The sequence below is a fragment of the Hevea brasiliensis genome, chromosome 6 (assembly GCF_030052815.1).
Source record: "Hevea brasiliensis isolate MT/VB/25A 57/8 chromosome 6, ASM3005281v1, whole genome shotgun sequence".
NCBI lineage: Eukaryota > Viridiplantae > Streptophyta > Magnoliopsida > Malpighiales > Euphorbiaceae > Hevea > Hevea brasiliensis.
Window position 1 is genome coordinate 4,885,995 of NC_079498.1, and position 22,010 is coordinate 4,908,004.

The window sequence follows — 22,010 nt, forward strand, 5'->3', positions numbered from 1 at the left end:
AAAGATCAACCCATATACTTTAATTGGCTAATTTACCAATGAAACAACGAAGCTTAGAATAAAACATCAAAATTACCAAAAGTATAAAAAATAGTCTCCATAGGGCGATTTCAATTGATTATTGAAGAATTAATTAATTAAATAGTAGATTATTAAGATATTCCTTTGAAATGAAAGTATCTTGGAAGTGGATGCCATTCTTTTCACTTCTCTTATTATATTTATAATCTCCTGATAATGACCCTTAAGTCGTTAAGATAACAAATATAAAAAAAGAATACAATAATGCATATAAAAAAGCAAACATCTCTTGTTTATATTTGCCTTGGACTTCTGTTCAATGTGTGAGGAAGTAATTGATTCTATATGCATTGAACAGAAGACAGTGGAAACCATAGCAGCAATGTTTTGGTTTGGTGTAGCAGCCACAGTCATTATTCCATACAAAGTGTAGTGCAAGAAGCTGAAATACATGAAGAAATATACCAAAAGAACTTGCTAACTGTCCATTCAAACCTAATCATGGTATACACCATTACTACAGATATTATAGTTTGAAATAGAATATATGGGAGTTCAATCACAACTTGCAAAGCAAACAATGATGAGGTTCTAAAATAATTTAAAGACAGAAGGAAGTATAGACTGAGGCAATGGATTTAATTACCTGTGCAAAAGCATATGGCAATGCAGAATACATCCCAGCTGCTCTCTCTATAAAATATTATTCTCTCAATAGCCACAACCGGCTGCACTGATGAAGTATTCATAAATCATAAGTGGAACCCATTGCATTTAAGATATCTTTTTGCTTGCTTATGCAATTTACAGGTATTTCAACCAAGTTAGAGAGGAAGCATAAGAAGGGGTGTGCCTTTGTTAGAAAGTATTCTTGCATTTTTTCTGTACCTTTTGGAGCCCAAATTCCAGAATATTGTTCCTATCATTAAAGCTATGATTGTTGTGCTTAAGAGTCTACAGAATAGTAAGGTGTGTTGTGCCAGTATGACCAATGCTGCTTCCAAAGACCAAGCTATACATTGAGTTAAGGACTTTGAGTAGTTGGGAAATACAAATCTTCTGAACCTGGTGGAGGTTTGCTTAGTTCCTTGATCAAGGCTTTTTTTCTCCTAAAATTTTTGAAACATATTTGATGTCAATATCTGTATAAATTCAATTATATAATTTTCAAAATGTTAAGATTAATTTACCTGTATAGTTCCGAGTTCTTGTATGCATCCGTGAAGTTAACCCCAAGAGTTTCTTGTGCTGCTGTAGTAACTTCCAACATCCAACTTGCTGGATTATAACCACCATTATCTTGGGAACTCCCTCATTTTCCTAAATAAAAATATTGAGTTCTCAATGTCAGAAATTTAGTAGCAAATAGGAAAGAATAGAATGATTCTAGCAGCATGCATTTTATTAGCTCCTAACCTCAAAATATATGATTAGGTGATAGGCATGTTGTCCAACTGGACCGCCATAAATTTATTTGTACGTAGCAGAGAAAACCAAAGCAGATCCTTGCTTCTTTAACCATGGAAAATGTCTCACCTCATCAAAAGCATAAAAAATGTCAATGCTTGGCTGGTGTATTGTACACACCACAGTCCGCCAATTGTCTAAAGTATAGCTTACTGTTCTCATAGGTCATAACTATGGCGGCTGCCCTGGCATCAAGGCCAGAGGTTTGCCCGTCCATGACAAAGTTTGTTGGGTTAGCTACAAGCTCAACTGCAATTGTCATCCTTTTGCGCTGCTCAATAGAAAGGCCATTCACACCAGGCAATCCAACAAGTGCTTCTCTTAAAGAAGTCATTCCACAAGCTCCATTACTTCCTCAAATGAACAGCTGAAAGCCATCAATTAAATTTCCAGTGAAAAACCTTATGCATGAACAGAAAAAGCTCTTCTTGCATTCTGATTTCTATCTAACTTTTGTTATTAGGATTCAATACAATGTCACTACTTATATCTCCAACAAGAAAGTCAGAAAACTGAATAAAATGTAAATGCAGCTTTCTTTTATTAGAATCAACCTCAGTTGGTAGTCCAAGCCATGCCGAATAAACCAATGATTCATAGACAGTAACATGAGGGGAAAGGATATCATTTTGGTCACAGTATCCTGATATGCTAGCAGAAGTTTCTTGCTTCTTTGGTTATCTAGATGTTGTGATCTTTCCCTCAATGTAACCTCCGGTTCTTCTTCCAGCCAATACATCCATTAAAGTGGTCTTTCCATGTTAAATCCAGTTCACTAGCTTTTCTTTTTTCATTTTAGCTAACTAATTTTGTTTCTGGAACTGATGTAGTGCTGCAGCATTAAATTTAGTTCGTTATTTTCACAAAAATAGCTAACTAGTTTTGCTACTGGTACTGATGGAGTTTAGCATAGTTAAAATTTTTTGTTTAGCAGAAATTTTGATGTATTTTAATGATATTTTCTCCCTCATATCTATATTAGGTGGTTTAGGTGAAAATGAGTGGAAAAATTTAAGTTTGGGAGACAAACTTCGTTAATTTATGGACGTTTGGTTATCAAACTTATCTTTTATATGTATTTTTGTATCAGACTTTGAAAAGAAGAAGAATTCCATTTTCTCCTTCCATTTTTCTGTGTTCTCCGTATCACTCATTTTTCTTTCAAAAAATCCAACATGTGGTATCAGAGTTTTTATGATCTTGAGGGACTGTGATAGATTTTGAAAGAAAACAAGTGAGAAACCACCATAAAAACACACACCCTGTTTTGCTGAACTTTTTTTTTTTTCACTTCCAATGGCTTCCAGCAGCAACCTTTTATCACCTCCTCATTTTAATGGTGAAAATTACCATGTTTAGGCTGTAAAAATGAGAGTTTATCTCAAAGGTATGGGAGTATGGCAGTAAGTTGAGGAAAACAGAGTACCTCCTCCATTACGTCAAAATCCAACTCTGAATCAGATCAGGCAACATGAAGATGAAGTTGCTAAAGCTCCAAAGGCCCTATCCTATATCCATGCAGTTGTATCAGATTCTGTTTTCACCGGGTTCATGGCTTGTGAATCAGCACATGAAGCTTGGATGAAGTTGAAGACTGAATTTTAGGGGTTTGATAAAACAAGGCAGATGCAAGTCTTTAATCTGCATAAAGAATTTGAGTTGTTGAGGATGAAGGATATTAAGAAGGTGAAAGAATATGTTGATAAGGTGATGAATATAGTAAATCAAATCATATTGTTGGGAGAAAAAATAGAAGAGAAGAGAGTTGTGAAGAAAGTTATGGTGACTCTCCCTCATAAATTTGAAGCAAAGATTTCTTCACTTGAACACATGTGGGATATGTCTGAGATTTCTTTAATTGAGCTTTCTAATGCTCAGCAAGCTGTTGAACAAAGAAAAGCTTACAGAGAACAAGAAATTACAGGGGAGAAAGCACTTGTTGCAGCTCAAAAATCAAAACTAGGTGAAGGAGGAATGAAGAACCAGCAAACTGACAAGAAAGACGAGAATAAGAAGAACTATAAGAGGAAGGGAAAAAGATTTGATAAGTTCCACCTTGTCCTCATTGTCAAATGATCAATCACACTGAAATTTTTTGTTGGTTTCGTCCTGGACCTCAGTGTAGAAGATGTAAGCAATTTGGTCATGTAGATAAGGTGTGCAAAGCAAATCAAAATAAGCAACAACAAGCTCAGCCTGCTTGAGCCACTGGTAACTCAGAAAATTATGAAGATAGTTTGCTTGCTACTACTTTAACTCAGAAGAGTAGTGTTTCATTTGAAGCTGAAGATGTATGGCTTGTTGATAGTGGTTGTACACATCACATGACAGTAGATTTAAAGAGTTTTAAGGAATCAGACACCAGCTACTCCTTAAAAGTTAGAATTGGAGATGGGAGGCTGGTTGATGTCAAAGGAAAAGGGACTGTGGCTATACAAACTTCCTCAGGTACTAAAGTTATTTCAGATATTCTTTATGTTCCTGAGATAAGCCAAAGTTTACTTTCAGTTGGTCAGTTGCTTGATAAGAATTGAACACTAATTTTTAAAGATAGGAACTGTGATATCAGTGATCCTATTGGTGTGAAATTTTTTTTAGTTAAAATGAATAGGAGGAGTTTTCCTTTGAATTGGAAAACCACTGAATTTGAGTCTTGCCTCAGTCATGTTGAAGAAACATTTTTGTGGCATAAGAGATTTGGTCACACCAATCTCAAAACTTTGAAATTGCTTCAAAGCAAGAATTTGGTGGTTAATATGCCACTTGTGACTGAAGATAATAGTGTTTGTGAAGCATGTCAGTTTGGGAAGTTTAGTCAGGCTCCATTTCCAGTTGATCAAACTTGGAGAGCCTCAACCAAACTAGAATTGATTCATACTGATGTTTGTGTTCCAATTAGCTCCTTTTCCTATGGTGGCAGCATGTATTTTCTATTGTTTATTGATGACTTTAGTAGATATTGTTGGATTTATTTTCTCAAGCAGAAATCTGAATTTTTCAACAAGTTCCAGCAGTTCAAAGCCTTTGTTGAGACTCAAACTAATTCCAAAATCAAGATTTTGAGGTCTGATAATGGAATGGAGTATACTTCCATTTTGTTTAAGGACTATTTGTAGAAGGCTGGCATCCACCATCAGCTTACAGTTCCTTAAACACCTCAACAAAATGGTGTGAGTGAGAGGAAGAATAGATACTTGATGAATATGGCTAGGTGCCTCTTGTTTGAGAAGAATTTGCCAAAGTAGTTATGGGCAGAAGCAGTTAACACTACTGTGTACTTGCAAAACAGGTTGTCAACTAAAGCTTTGGATGGTAAAACTCCATTCGAAGCTTGGTTTGGAGTGAAATCTTCAGTAGTTCATCTCAAAGTGTTTGGCAGTATTTATTATTCCTTCATACCTAAGGCAAAAAGGAGCAAGCTAGATTCAAAATCTTAAAAGGGTGTTGTCAAGACCCAAAATTCTGAGCCGTGACCGGCGTATGCTTTAAGTATTCTTAAATCATCCAAGCCTTATCAGAGTATTTTGAATAAATATATTGTCACTTACTAATCCCAAAAATATAAAAAATCCAAATAAATAAAATACTGAATAAATATCCCATAAGTAAACTGCGGAGTCTCTACGAATTTCAAATAAAAACTTAAATTGTTCAATAAACTAAACTAATTATTAGCCCGAGGAAATATGAATTCAGGCATACCATGAGAACAAATTAAAGATTGTCCCTCTTCAAAAACTAGACTGAATATTTGGATCAGCTGCAGAATTTTATTGATCTGAAACAAATAACAGACAGAAAAAAACGTGGTTTGAGCTAATGCTCAGTAAATGATAATTATAGCACACAACAGAATAGGAACAAGTAGATGCTTGATTTATTTCACAATAAATTTTCCATTCAATAAAATCATGCTCATGCTATTAAAATCATTAATAAACTAATTCCATAAAACATATATATAAAAGAAGTTCATTAAAAAAAAAATTTTTATGGTACAGTGCACTAGAGTGATGATACCTCACATCACCAAAGGCCAGATGATAAGCGCGCTACCAGATATTAGATACCTTCCTCCTCCTTTACAGATATCAATGCATATTATACTAATGCAAACCATAAATTGCAATGATGCATGACTCAACAATGCAACCTAATACCGTGATAGTTCACACGGTGGGGCCAGATAACAGATACAGATACTGGGTGCAGGTACCAATTCAAAACAGAAAATCAATTTGTACAAATTAATCAAAATCAACAAAAAAATTTCAGATAGCAAATAATAACTGATAGTACAATTTCAGTAGTTTATTTCAATAATTTCATAGAGTCAATAAGATCAAATCAATCTCAAATCAATTCAGTGTAGCACATCGATAAATTTTTATAGTCATATATCAATTAATATAAAGACATTAAAGGCCTGTTCCTGGAATCCTAATGGCTCTAATGCAGAGATAATTGATAAAATCAATTATTTAATATAAATCGGAATAAAATTCAATAATGAAATAAAACTCTAAAAACTCACATGTAAAATAATTGTTAAAATACTCATTTAAAATTTCATTTAATAACAAATTTAATGCTAAGAAATTTTAAAAGGGACTAAAAATGTGTCATATATTATAATTACCACTCACCTGGAACTTCCATGACAATAGTTATATTCAATGAAATAGAGACAATTTCAGCTGACATATTGAATATTCGAATCTTCTTGAAAATAGAATCTAAGGTGATGAATAGAGAAGTAAGAATTTATGGATTCTTTGCGCACATCAGATTATAAATCGTAAATTTATATATATATAACAATAGTGAAAGATGATAAAAATATCTATTGAGAGTATTTGGTAGAAAAATGAGGTGATAAATAGGCTTTAAGAGCAAAGTTTAGCAGAAAGAGATGATTAGGGTATATATATTTCAAGAGTTCTATTAGGTATAGAATGGGATAAGAGTTATTATTGAACTGAATTGTTCAAATTACAGATATATATTTAATTTCAAACATAATATATATATATATATATATATATATATATATATATATATATATATATATATATATATATAAATAAATAAGCAGGCCATTCAATAAAATATTTCTCTTTTTTTTTAGATAATTATATTAAATTATTGTTAGCTAATCAAAATAAATAAATAAATAAATGGATAAAATATTAAGTTTCCATATAGTTCTCCCCTTAAAAGAAATTTGGTTCCCAAATTTAAACAGATAAAATTCTAACCTAAAGAATCACATAAGTGATGATATTTGGCTCGCATTTCAGATTCTGCCTCCCATGTGGCCTCACTACTTGAGTGATTATGCCACAAGACTTTGACCAAAGCTACTTCCTTAAACCAGAGTTTCCTAATTTGTCGATCTAAAATCTTTACTGGTTGCTCCTCATATGACATATCATCCCTAAATTGTATGGTCTAAAGTTGCAAAACATGAGATAGATCTGGTACATACTTCCTAAGTATAAAAATATGGAAAACTGGATGTACATGTGCAAAACCAGGTGGAAGAACTAAACGGTAAGCAACTGCTCCAATTCTCTCCAAAATTTCAAATGGACCAACAAAACGAGGACTAAACTTCCCTTTCTTCCCAAATCTCATGATTCCTTTCATAGGTGAAACTCTCAGAAATACATGATCACCAACCATAAACTCTACATCTTTACGCTTAGGGTCAGCATAACTTCTCTGTCAACTTTGAGCAGTCAAAAGTCTATCATGAATTAGCTAAACCTTCTCTGAAGTTAACTGTCTCAACTCTGGTCTAGTAAGCCTTCTTTCTCCAACTTCATCTCAACAAATTGATGACCTACACCTTCGACCATATAATGCCTCGTATGGAGCCATCTCTATACTTGTCTGATAACTATTGTTATAAGCAAACTCCACTAAAGGCAAATGATGATCCCAACAGCCACCAAAATCCATAACACATGCACGAAGCATGTCCTTCAAAGTCTATATGGTCCTTTATGACTGTCCATCTGTCTGAGGGTGAAAAGTAGTACTAAAGTCTACTCGTGTTCCCAAAGCTTCTTGGAATTTATTTCAAAATTGAGAAGTAAAGTGAGTACCACGATCAAAGGCAATGGAAACTAGAACACCATGAAGACTAATAATCTTGTCTATTCAAGTTTAGCAAAGTCATATGTAGTCTTCATAGGAAGGAAATGAGCAGATTTTATCAATCTGTCCACTATCACCCAAATTGCATTGTAACAATCTCGTATACTAGGTAAATCCACAACAAAGTCCATTACAATGTGCTCCCACTTCCACTCGAGAATAGTTAACGGGTGAAGTAACCCAGATGGTCTTTGATGTTTTCCTTTAACCTATTGATAAGTCAAACATTTAGCAATAAAGTCTGCAATATCCCTCTTTATGTGACCCCACCAATAATTCTCCCTTAAATCATAGTACATCTTAGTTGAACTTGGGTGTACTGTGGAAGCAGAATGGTGTGCCTCCTCCATGATTTCTCTTCTCAACTCATCAACACTAGGGACACAAAGTCTAGTGCCATAACAAAGAACTCCATCGTCATCTAACATGAATCCTTGAGCTTGGCCTTAATGGATACTATCTATAATCTTACACAATAGAGAATCCCTCTTCTGAGTAGCCTTAATTCGATCAATTCAAGATAGGCCTAACTCGAAAATGTGCTAAGAATGATCTAGATACGATTTCAAATTCTACTCCCTAATCTAGCAACTCATGTAATTCACCAATTAAAGGCCTCCTTTTGGTAGATATGTGAGCTAAACTACCAGAAGACTTCCTGCTTAGGGCATCAGCCACCACATTAGCTTTTCCAGGGTGATATTGTATGGTGCAATCATAATCCTTTAGCAATTATACCCATCTCCTTTGCCTAAGCTTAAGATCACGTTGGTTAAAGATGTATTTGAGACTTTTGTGGTCAGTGAAGATCTCACAAGTCTCACCATACAGATAGTGCCTCTAGATTTTCAAAGCAAAAATTACTGCAGCCATTTTCAAATCATGAGTTGGATAATTTTGTTCGTGCCTTTTCAACTGACGAGAAGCATATGCAACAACCCATCCATGTTGCATCAAAACACATCCTAAACCAATCCTAGAAGCATCACAATACACTGCCTAACCCCCTGATCCATACGGAAGAGCTAACATTGGTGCTGTAGTCAAATGAGTCTTAAGCTCCTGAAAACTTTTTTTTTCACAAGCCTTAGACCACTGAAATTTCATATTCTTCTGTGTCAACTTAGTTAAAGGTGCTACAATAAGAGAGAAGTCTTGAAAAAATCATCTATAATACCCTTTTAAACCCAAGAAACTATGAATCCCTGACACAATTGTTGGTCTAGGCCAAAGAAACATTGCCTCAACTTTCTTCTTATCAACACACACCCCATTCTTAGACACTGTATGGCCTAGGAAAGCCACACTATCTAACCAGAACTCACATTTTGGGAACTTAGCATATAGCTTGTGTTCTTGTAAGGTTTGAAGGATGATTCTCAAATGATGTTCATGCTCCTCCTTACTCCTTAAGTACACTAGAATGTCATCAATGAACACTATGACAAACTGATCTAAGAAAGGTTTGAAAACTCTATTCATGAGATCCATAAAAGCGGCTGGGGCATTGGTAAGACCAAAAGGCATTATGAAAAATTCATAGTGTTTATACCTAGTCCTAAAGGCAGTCTTGAGTATGTCTTCTTTCTTGACCCTCAATTGATGATACCCAGATCGAAGATCAATCTTGGAAAAACACTTTGCACCTTGAAGTTGGTCAAACAGGTCATCTATGCGTGGAAGAGGATACTTATTATGCACAGTTACCTTATTCAATTGCCTATAATCAATGCACATTCTCAAAGACCCATCCTTCTTCTGCACAAATAACATAGGAGCACCCCATGGAGAAACACTAAGGCGAATAAACCCCTTATCTAGTGGATCCTGTAACTGCTCCTTCAACTCCTTAAGTTCTGTAGGTGCCATATGATAAGGTGGCATAGATATGGGTTCAGTTCTAGGAACTAAGTCTATACTAAACTCTACCTCTCTTTCCTAGGGTAAACCTAATAAATCTTCTGGAAACACATCAGGGAACTCCTTAACCACTGCAACATTCTCCAAACCTACACCTTCTACCTGAATGTCTCTAACATAAGCTAGATACCCCTTACACCTCTTTCACGAAAATCTTCTAGCACTCACTACTGAGATAAAATTACTAGAGGCTATACTACGATCTCCCTAAAATTAAAATTCTGTCTCCCTAGGAATTTTAAAGAACATAACTTTATTATGACAATCCAATAAAATGTGATAAGTGGCTAACCAATCCATGCCTAAAATCACATTAAACTCAAATATATCCAAAGAAACAAGATCTGCAACTAATTCCCTATCTCCAATGTGAACTATACATCCCATATACACCATATCAGTGTCTATTGCATTACCCATAGGTGTTGATACAGATAAAGAATACTCGAACAAAGTAGGTAGTGTACTAAATCTCATGGAAAAGTATGGAGAAACAAAGGAATGATTGTGCCCCAGTCTTAGCCATAGGCGTCTATTCAGATATCTGATTAATAGTTTGATGTGGTACCTCCCTTGTTGGATCAAGATTTGCACCATTAAGACCCTTGGCCCTAGCTCTTCTCTTACTTTTAACAGACTCAGGCACCTATTCATTTTAATAAACAAGTATTAAATTTGAAAATGTGAGCCAAATTAAGACAGGTGAAAAAGTACGAAGAACGCAGATATCTAAAGCAATGATAAACTGAAAAGACGTTAAGGATCCTATGCTCCGCAAGTTTACTAGACCTCAAACGGGCTCTGATACCAACTTTGTCAAGACCCAAAATTCTGAGCCGTGACTGGCGCATAATTTAAGCATTCATAAATCATGCAAGCTTTATCAGAGTATCTTGAATAAATATATTGTCACTTACTAATCCAAAAAATAGACAAAATCTAAATAAATAAAATAATGAATAAATATCATAAATATCCCATAAGTAAACTGCGGAGTCTCTACGAATTTCAAATAAAAATTTAAATTGTTCAATAAACTAAACTAATTATTAGCCCAAGAAAATATGAATTCGGGCATAGCATGAGAACAAATTAAAGATTGTCCCTCTCCAAAAACTAGATTGAATATTTGGATCAACTGCAGAATTCTACTGACCTGAAATAGATAACAGACAGAGAAAACGTGGTTTGAGCTAATGCTCAGTGAATGATAATTACAGCATACAATGGAATAGGAACAAACAGACGCTTGGTTTATTTCACAATAAATTTTACATTCAATAAAATCATACTCATGCTATCAAAATCATTAATAAAATAATTCTATAAAACATATATATAAAAGAAGTTCATTAAAAAAAAATTTTTTATGGTGCAGTATACCAGGGTGATGATACCCCACATCACCAGAGGCCAAATGGTAAGCGCGCTTCCAGATATTAGATACCTTCCTCCTCCTTCACAGATATCAATGCATATAATACTAATGCAAACCATAAATTGCAATGATGCATGACTCAACAATGCAACCTAATACCGTGATAGTCCATACGGTGTGATCAGATAACAGATACAGATACTGGATGCAGGTACCAATTCAAAATAGAAAATCAATTTGTACAAATCAATCAAAATCAACAAAAAAATTTCAGATAGCAAATAATAACTGATAGTACAATTTTAATAGTTTATTTCAATAATTTCAGACAGTCAATAAGATCAAATCAATCTCAAATCAATTTAGTGTAACACATCGATAAATTTTTATAGTCAGATATCAATTAATATAAAGACATTAAATGCCTGTTCCTGGAATCCTAATGGCTCTAATGTAGAGATAATTGATAAAATCAATTATTTAATCAAAATTGGAATAAAATTTAATAATAAAATAAAACTCTAGAAACTCACATGTAAAATAATTATTAAAATACTGATTTAAAATTTCATTTAATAATAAATATAATGCTAAGAAATTTTAAAATGGACTAAAAATGTGCTATGTACTATAATTACCACTTACCTGGAACCTCCAAGACAATAGTTATATTCAATGAAAGAGAGATAATTTCAGCTGAAATATTGAATATTCGAATATTCTTGAAAATAGAATCCAAGGTGATGAATAGAGAAGTAAGAATTTTTGGATTCTCTGCGCACATCAGATTATAAATCGTAAATTTATATATATATATATATATACACATATAACAATAATGAAAGATGATGAAAATACCTATTGAGAGTATTTGATAGAAAAAGGAGGTAATAAACAGGCTTTGAGAGTAAAGTTTAGGAAAGAGATGATTAGGGTATATATATTTCAAGAGTTCTATTAGGTATAGAATGGGAGAAGAGTTATCATTGAACTGGATTGTTCAGATTACAGATATATATTTAATTTCAAAAATAATATATATAAATAAATAAGCAGGCCATTCAATAAAATATTTCTCTTTTTTTTTAGATAATTATATTAAATTATTGTTAGTTAATTAAAATAAATAAATAAATAAATGGATAAAATATTGAGTTTCCACAGGTGTTTTTGTTGGTTATTGCAGTGAATCAAAAGGCTATAGGCTTCTGAATCCCTTTGCTCATTAAGTTTATGTAAGTAGAAGCATCAAAGTTGATGAAGGGAGTGAATGGTATTGGAGTAAAATGGAACTTGCTAAACTTGCTCAAAAACAACAAACTAATTTTCAAGATCAACAAACTATTTTTGAAGATCTCATCCAGCAAAATGGAGTTCCAACTGCAGATGATGAAGATTCTGATGTTGATGAATATGCAGTAAGAGGAACCAAGTCACTGGATGAAATTTACGAGAGATGCAACATTGCTTCTGTTGAACCAACTCAGGTTAGTGAAGCTTTGGAAATTCCTGAGTGGAGAGTTGCAATGGAGGAGGAGTTGAAGATGATTAAAAAGAATGAGACTTGGACTTTGGTTCCTAGACCAATAGCTAAACAGGAGAACAAAATGGATTTTCAAAGTGAAATTGAATTCAGATGGCTCCATCAACAAATACAAGGCAAGATTATGCTCATTTGCAAGGAGTGGATTATACTGAAACTTTTGCTCCTCTGGCAAGATTTGACACAATCAAATTGATTCTTGCATTAGTAGCTAGTAAAGGCTGGCAAGTGTTTCAACTTGATGTGAAGTCAGCTTTCTTAAATGGTTTCTTGGAAGAGCAGGTATATATTGAGCAGCCTGAAGTGTTTGATGATGGGAGCAATCAAGTTTGTTTGTTGAAGAAGGCTCTTTATGGCCTTAACAGGCTCCAAGGGCCTGGTGTTCAAGAATTGATAGCTACTTGCTGGATTCGAGTATTAAAAGAAGCTTGAATGAAGCAACTTTGTATGTCAAGCATCAAAGCAATAATGTTTTTGTTGTCTCATTATATGTGGATAATTTGCTAATGACAGGTAGCAATTTGAAGTTGATTGAAGAATTTATATTGAAGATGAAGCAAGTTTTTGAGATGAATGACCTTGGAAAGATGTATTATTTCCTTAGTATGGAGATCTCTCAATCAAATAAAGGCTTCTTTGTGTCTTAAAAGAAATATGCTTGGGAACTTCTTAAGAAATTTGATTTCGGCAAATGCAAACCAGTAAGCATACCTGCTATTCATGGAGAAAAATTGAAGAAAAATGATGATTCTCAACCAGCTGATGCATTAATTTATAGAAGCATGATTGGTTCTTTGCTTTATCTCTCAATGACTAGACCTGATATCATGTTTGCTACAAGTATATTGTCAAGATTTATGAATTCTCCATCTGAAATTCATCTTGTGGTAGCCAAGAGAGTATTGAGATACATTCGTGGTACTGTTGATTATGGCTTGTTTTATAGAAGATCCACAAAAGTGAAGTTATTGGGGTTTTCTGATTGTGATTGGGCTAGGTCAGTTGAGGACATGAAAAGCACAACTGGTTATTGCTTTACTCTTGGTTTAGGTATCATTTGCTGGGGAACAAAGAAGCAAACTTCAGTTGCACAATCAATAACTGAAGCTGAATATATTGCTACCTCTGCTGCTATAAATCAAGCTATTTGGTTGAGAAAAATTCTAATTGATTTGGGTTTTCAGCAAAATCATCCTGTTGAGATTCTTTGTGACAACAAATCAGTTGTAGCTATGGTGAAAATCCAGTTTTCCATGGCAAAACTAAGCATATCAAGATTAGGTATCATGCCATAAGGGACTGAGAAAGATGATGAAGTTTTGTTGAAGCATTGCATTGGTGATGATCAAATAGCATATATTTTCACTAAGGCATTGCAGAAACAGAGGTTTGAATACCTTAGGAGTCATCTTGGTGTTTCCAGCAACACTATCATCAAGGAGGAGTGTTAAATCCAATTCACTAGCTTTTCTTTTTTCTTTTTAGCTAACTAATTTTGTTTCTAGAATTGATGTAGTGTTGCAGCATTAAATTTAGTTCGTTATTTTCACAAAAATAGCTAACTAGTTTTGCCACTGGTACTATGGAGTTTAGCAGAGTTAAAATTTTTTGTTTAACAGAAATTTTGATGTATTTTAATGATATTTTCTCCCTTATATCTATATCAGGTGATTTAGGTGAAAATGAGTGAAAGAGTTTTAGTTTGGAAGACAAACTTCCTTAATTTATAGAGGTTTGGTTATCAAACTTTTCTTTTATATGTATTTTTGTATCAGACTTTGAAAAGAAGAAGAATTCCATTTTCTCCTTCTATTTTTTTGTGTTCTCCATATCTCTCATTTTTCTTTCAAAAAATCCAACATTCCAACACCATTAGAACCCTTTAAAGCTATCAGAAATCCTAGCCTGAAAGTACCACTGATACCCTTCAAAAGTGACGATCCCCAGTAATACCTTGAGCTTTCATTTCCTGCAAGTATATGATGAAAAAATTCAAGATTCTAATCCTAAAACATTGTTTCTTTTTAAATAAAAGCTTTAATATACATGTGGCATGTTTATAGCATATTTGATTTCATCAAAAGTGATGGGAAGGGGTTGAAATGGGAGAACCAGTCCCTGCTTCATGGCCTAGTTTGCATCACTACTGTTTCTCACCCTAACAGATGGCATCCTGGATGAGGAATTTATGTGGCTTGCATTCCCTATTTCTTTGTTGTTTTTACAATGGATAACATATAGCTTGAATCATACATGACAGAAAAAAGAACTTTTCTATTTGCATTTTTCTCAGCAAAGGCTGCTTCTGAAAGTATTGCTTGAGGCTTCCCAACTGTTGCAATCGATTTGACTGATCAGAATGTATGCCTATGTCTTAGAACTGAAAATTTAAATGGAAATATTTACGATTGAAATACTTCAGGGCCAAAGTGAAGAGGAAATTGAACAAAAAGATATATGTAATCAGAGCTCCAAAAGCAATCCAATACCAGTAAACTTCATGGAAAATTCCATAGGACTTTAAAACAATAACTACTGACGTCTCTGTTGAATTAGTAGGAAACTACAACAGCAGAATTTCCACATAACAGTTAGTATCACTGACCAAGTAATTTTTTTTTTCTGTATTTTCCTGCACAAATTTCAAAAAATGAAGCCTACACGATTCCAGCTCTTCCCCAGAAATTCATTCACAGCAATACATTCCATTCTGCATATACATCATTGGTGACAACCAGTAACCCCATATCTAACATTTCTTCACATCATCTGAAGCAATACAGGGTTTTCATCACCATTTGAATTTAAACTACATCACTAATGAACAGATGAAAATATGTTTAACAAACAAATCTAACTCACCTCTTGATAGGATCAATCCGCCTAGAACAAATGTTGCAATTAATGATAACGATGCAATTGTGTTAGCTAAAGCATATTTCTTCCTAGGGCTGCCCATAGTCGATACAATGAGGATGCCATCAGCTGAGTAATTAGGAGTCTTGAAAAACCTGCCATTAAGAAATTTAAGAAAAGCTGGAAAATTAAGGATACACAGGAACAAACTCATTAAGAGTTACTAGTTTTGCACCTTTCAATGTTAGGATCAAAGCCCATAACATAATAAACAGGGGGAAGGCTCTACACCCTTTGTTGAGTCTTCTAGACCCCATGACTGCAGCTTCAACTGTGCACTTGCTAACGCAGTAGCTAGCAGCCCATTCGTGCAGTTTGTTCACTCTACTGAATCTAACATTGAGAGGATACTAATTCCTTCACTTTCTTGATTACTGTTATTGAAATTTTATGGTAATTAATTCTTTATGTTTCTTTTATTCTTCTTTTAGTGGAATTTATCTGCCAAAAATTTGTTGATCTCTTCCTTTGATCCTCTCATATTGTTGGAGATGGAAAGTTGCTGTTTTGAGTTTCTTGGGCTCAAATGTTTATTATAGGCATCTACCATTCGAATCATTAGAGTTGGAAGAACAAACCTGGTGGTTTCTATCCATTTGAAGCATAGACAACCGATGCGAAGCCTTGAAAAGAAGTACTTCAGAGTCTGAACCATGTCTTAGAAGTGCAACACCCAATCTGCTTCTAGCAATTGTAACTTAATTTTCTTTTTCCTAATGATGTTGATGCTACCTTTCAACCCTTTCAGATACAATTCTGCAAGTGATAAGAGAAGAAAGTTCAAGTCTTTGGCCATGTTGAAATAGAAGGGAAGTAAGAGAAATGAAGAGGGGAAAGGGTAAGGGGGATAGGAATAGAAGGGGTTTCATTTTTGTTTCATTTAATTGCATTCTACTAAAGATGCAATAACTACCTAGCAAGAATAAGTTTGGTGTCATCAATTGATGTAAAATTATTGGGAGAGGAGAGGCAAAAATGATGAATAGAAAAAATCTAATATAGTGCCACTTGACACTTTTTGGTGAAATTGTTTTAGAGACCAACATTATTATATTTATATAGATAATGATAATACAAATTAAAATTCGTGAAAAACTTCATTTATTTATGTGGGTATTATGTTAGGGTTCATCAGAAACTAATTTTATCAGTGAAATTATATAGATGTAGAGGCCCTTGGAATTATATTGTGAAGAAGTATTTTTTTTTTATTGGTGAAAAATTATATTAAGCGAGATTTGAATTCAAACAATCATTTCTAAATTGAAGATTTCTTTAAATAGTAATAATATAATAAGATATTTAACTTTAATTCTCAACTTATTAAAAAAAAAAGTTTTCTATCAAATTTTATTTTATTTTTTTTAGAACAAAAGAAAAGATTATATTAATTAGAATGTACATCCGAAAGAGTAATTAACAAAAGAGAGGATAACGTTTATAGACGTCACACCAAAATTTAGAGGGATGCATTTATAGATGTAACATTAGTGTTTAGAGGGATTTTTATCTGGAAACCTATTATTAGAAATTAGAAAATTTTGAAATTATATTACAAGGAAGTTTTTTTTTTTTTTACTTGGTGAAAAATTATATTAAGTGAAATATGAATTCAAACAATCATTTCTAAATTGAAGAGTTTCTTTAAATAATAATGATATAATAAGATATTTAATTTTAATTCTCAACTTATTGAAAATAAAAGTTTTCTATCAAATTTTATTCTATTTTATTAATTTTTTTTAGAACAAAAGAAAAGATTACATTAATTAAAAACTACAGTGTCACGACTCAACCTATGGGCCGGACCGGCATTAGGACTTGGGCCAGCCTAAACCCCTCGAGACCCCTAGTAAGCCTAACTATTCCTCAACCCAACTCTAAGGCCCATTTGGGCCCAATTTCAAGAATTCAACTGGACAGAGTCCAGTTATAAAATGGACTATTCAACGGGGGGTTTTTGACTCGCCCGACCTGTAAACACAATATATAATAAATTTGGGAGCTCAGCTCACCCTCCACATAATCAAAATGTCATAACTCAAATGGGAGCTCAGCTCCCTCATCCAATCCCATCATGCATACAGTTAATAATTTTACAGGTCCAACATAACTTTTATAATACAGGCCCAAAATAAAAATAAATGCTTCTAACACATGCTGAGTCTAAAATTTAACTTAATTGTACAAAATACATTAAATGCTATTAAGGGACCTGCGAAGAAGAAGAGCAGGTTAGCCACAACAAATAATCCTCTTGTAGCCTGGAAAAATAGATGAACAGGAGTGAGCGTTCGACTCAGATAGTTAAATACCAATTTTAATCATAATCTTTATAGCTATTTAAAGCTAATGCACCCTGTGGAGTGATATATAACATCTTCATAATTTTTATACAATTCATATCATAACAGCAAAAAGGTAAATTTATAGCACTCACATACCCAATACTGTCAAGCAATACGTATATGGGAGCTAATCCCCTATACAGCCCTCTTAATCCAACCTCTACCAGCGAGTGTCTCTCAAGCCAAACTTTCGCTTAATAAACCAAGTGCGGGATCCTAGCGAGTGTCTCAAAAGCCTTGTCTACCCCGACTTATCCATAAAGGACCGGTTCATGAGCATAAATCATGCCTAATATTTAAATACATAGATATATATTTATAAGTGATGCATGAGCATGCTTAAACATATAATAATATCGAAATTACAATTAAAATTAATATTTTACTCACAAAGTTAACCGAAGTCACTGCGGCGGCTGGGCGGAAGAGGAAGGCTGTCCCGGATCACTTGACAATTTCATAGCATTTATTTAATATATTTGACGTTATAAAAGCTTGAAAAAGACCAAGGACACTCTAGGTCGTGTCGAAAATCCGGCAAAGTCTCTCCCCTATACCTAGGACCTATCTAACCTGTAAAAGGGTTCAAAATACACTTCTATATCCACAAATCATATATCCACAACTCAATCACATCACATGGCCCTCTTGGGCCCATCCAAACAATCAACAATCACAATGTGAAAAATTACAATTTAGTCCTTATAATTAACCCCTTTTGCAAAAACTACCCATATGAGCTCTAAAAATTCTAAAACTTTGCCCCGCGGTCCTTAGCAATATTACTAAGCTAATGCAAGAGGAATTATAATTTTCTAAACTACCACAAATATTTTATAGATTTTTAATCGAATTCAAGCACTAGATAATTAAGAAAAAGTAAGGTTTGGGTTTACTTATGCCGATTCCGACCCCGGGAATGCGTTCAGGATGTCTGACAATGGTGGGGTAGCTAAAATCTTGACCCAATTCTAAGGCTTTTTTGGTAGCCTGTCTACCCGACCCGAAATTTACAGACCCGGGCAACCGTTGAATTTCTGTGAATTAAAAGTACATATATGAAGCCTACAATACGGGGGTTAGTAAATAATTTTTATGGAATTTTCTAAGCTCATTTAGTGCTCGGAAAAACACTATGAAGTTTCGCGAGACCTACCGAAAAACAGTGTCGGAAAATTTTGAAATTATTATTGCCGTGAAGCTCTCGACGAGTGGGGTACTCCGGTACTCTCGATTTTCTCGTGGGGTTCACGATTTTTGAGAAATCTAGCTCGAAAATCAAAACGGACTAAAACTTCCAGGACAAAAATTGAACAAACCGCTCGATGGATTTTGGTGTTCTTAGTGTCTATAGAAAACTCTCGAGGTGTAGATGGGTTTTGACATAAGACCCAGTCCAATCGGTGACCAGATCGGCCAAATTTTAGCCGGGAAGACGAAACGGCGTGTGCGCTCTGGGTGGGTTTCGCATAACGTTTCCAGCGGCCTGGAGGCTTGTCGGCGACAGAAGAGAGGCGAGGGAGGTGCGCCGGAGTGTGGGGGAGGGCTGGGTAGCGGCTGGCCGGTGAGGGGCGAAGGAAGGAGAGAGAAAACAGGAGAGATATGTAACACCCCCGTTGTATAGCCTGGTATATTTCACTGTTCCGGTGACCGGTGTCGGTCCGGACAATTAATGGGATTAGGGCCACACTTAAGACAATTTGAGAAGCCATAAACACAAATAATTAGTAATGTTTAATTAGTTAAATATAAATAAGAAAAACAGAACATAAGAGGTTAAACGAGCCGAGAGTCACAAATGATGAGTGACCTCCTGAACGATCATAAGTCGCTTTTAAACTCAAATTTCAACCATAAAAAGTGACTGCGGTCCTTAGGACCCTTATGAACACAATGGAAAAGAGAAAATCATGAAAAGAACTGTTAAGCTACCAAATAATTAGGTCGTGGAGCGGAAGAAATATTGGATTATTTGCAAACCGGATGAACGGCGAGAGGCAATTTGGTCAATTGACCGAGAGGCGACTCGACCTAATCACAAATAAAATCGGAGAAAAGAAAATTTGGAAGCGAGAATTAAATTAAAGAACTAATAGAAAAAAAAAAAAAAAGAAGAGAAAATGAAAAAGTTGAAAAGTTGATGACATCATCATGATGATGTAACTATGACTTCATAATTAATTTTAATTTAATTAACTAGTTGACTAAGTCAAATTAAAGACTAAAAACAAAATTGAAAAGCCAAATTTTTTACTTCTTCTTCTTTCTTTTTTCTCTCTTTCCCGTAGCTCTCTCCTCTCCCTCTCTTTTTATTTTGTTTCACCATTAAAACTTAGATTTAAGCTTCTTAAACTTTAGATTTCACCCCCTAATCCTTGAAAATAATTATAGAAACCATTAAATTGACCCTCAAGAAGAAGATTTGGAGCAAGAAATTAAAAGAATTTGAAGATTTGAGGAAGATTGAAATTCAAAGTTTAAGGTTAGTGAATTTAAAATTGAAAATTATGTTTAATATTTGTGTTCTTGTTGTATATAACTTAGATCTTAACTTAAAATAAAATGAAATTAATTGTAGGAGGACTAAACCTGGATTTTGATCAGCTAGGGTTTGATATGTAAGTGCATGAATTTGATTAGATTATAAGTGTAGGCAAGCTTATATGAAGGTAGATGTGATGTTGGTATGCTTAAATGTGATTAAATGAAACAATTTAGTGTGATTAGGGTTTCAATGCTAGGGTTAGTGAACCAAAATTTAGAGAAATGCATAAATGGCATGTTTGACCTATTATGAAGTGAAATAATGGTCAATTATGATCAAATGGATTGTGTGGGAATGGTAGGAAATTAAACCAAATTCGTAGGTTAATGGTCATGCTGCTGGCAGCATGACCAAACCCACTTTGAAGGACCAAAACTCAAATTTTACAAGTCCAATTGATATGCCACCAATTGGAGATGAAAATAGACATAAAAGAGCACAATTTTCATTAAGGAACCATAGCCAAAAACTGACCAAAACTTGGTGAAACAATTGACCAAAGTGAGTTGATAGCAGGCTGCCACTGCACTAAACTGACCAAATAAACAGTAACTGTTCATTTGGTCATAACTCGAGCTAGGTAGGTCAAATTGACCTGAAATTTTACCAACAATTAGATATGATATAGACCTAAAACTTTCATGAAGAACACCAACCCAAATTAGGCCATTAACTCATTCAAATCATTGAGCAAAGTTAAATTTACTGTACTGAGATTCTGCAGAATTTTCATTGAGCAACAATGTTTGGATGGCTATAACTCTATCTAGAAAACTCAGATTTAAGCGATTCTTGAACCGATGGAAACCTAAGACATAGTACAACATTTCATATGAAGAAAGTGAGACCAAATTATGAACTTAACTTGATCAAATTATTAACCAAAGTTGGACCAAAAATCTGCCAGCACTAAAATCTCAGTATGAACAGTACACGTGAACAGTAAACTTATTTTGGCCATAACTTGAGCTACAAAACTCCGATTGAGGTGATCCAAAAATGAGAATATACTTAAGACAATAAGGAACATTTTCTATGAATGAAGTTTTGTCAAATTTCAACAGTAGACCGACCAATGAAACAGTGCAACTTCGGAGAACCAAAACCGAAAATTGGCAATTTTGCCAAAATGACCAAAGCTTTAAACAAATGACCAAAACCAACAAGTTTGGTGACCAAAATGTGGTATGTGGGTGAAGTTGGAGTTCCCATACCTATTAAGCCTTAGAAAGTCAATAATTTGACTTGAATAGTGCAGTGAATAGTAACCTGAAATATAAAATTTTGAGAACGTCGAATTTAACACGTTAGAGCTAGCTAAATGTGAAGTTAAGTTTATTTTGGATTTATTTTAAGTTTTAGTACTGAAACATTGGAAAATTTCGAGTTTCAGTGGAAAAAAATACCGGGACAGAACCCGAGGAGTCGAGTCAAGGCCAACAGGCGACTCGTTTGAGGTTTGTGCACAACATATACTTTTATAATCATCTTTTGCATAATGTTTTGAATAATGTGAAATATTGGATTATAGCATTTTTATGATGTTTGATTTAAATTGTGAAAGTTATTGTGTATATTTGAAATGACAATGTTTAGCAAATTGTTAAGATAAGTTTTGAAACCACAGTTTCATGACCATATATTTGAACACCTCACTAGCACGACTAGTGGGGGTAATTAGTTTCGGATTTTGATTCCTTCTCTGGAGAA

General features: G+C 34.1%; 1 pseudogene; it reads right to left on the reverse strand.

Annotated features, from left to right (window-relative positions):
- Positions 1–252: 252 nt before the first annotated feature.
- Positions 253–16,203, reverse strand: LOC110634699 (pleiotropic drug resistance protein 1-like; annotated as a pseudogene).
- Positions 16,204–22,010: the final 5,807 nt, after the last annotated feature.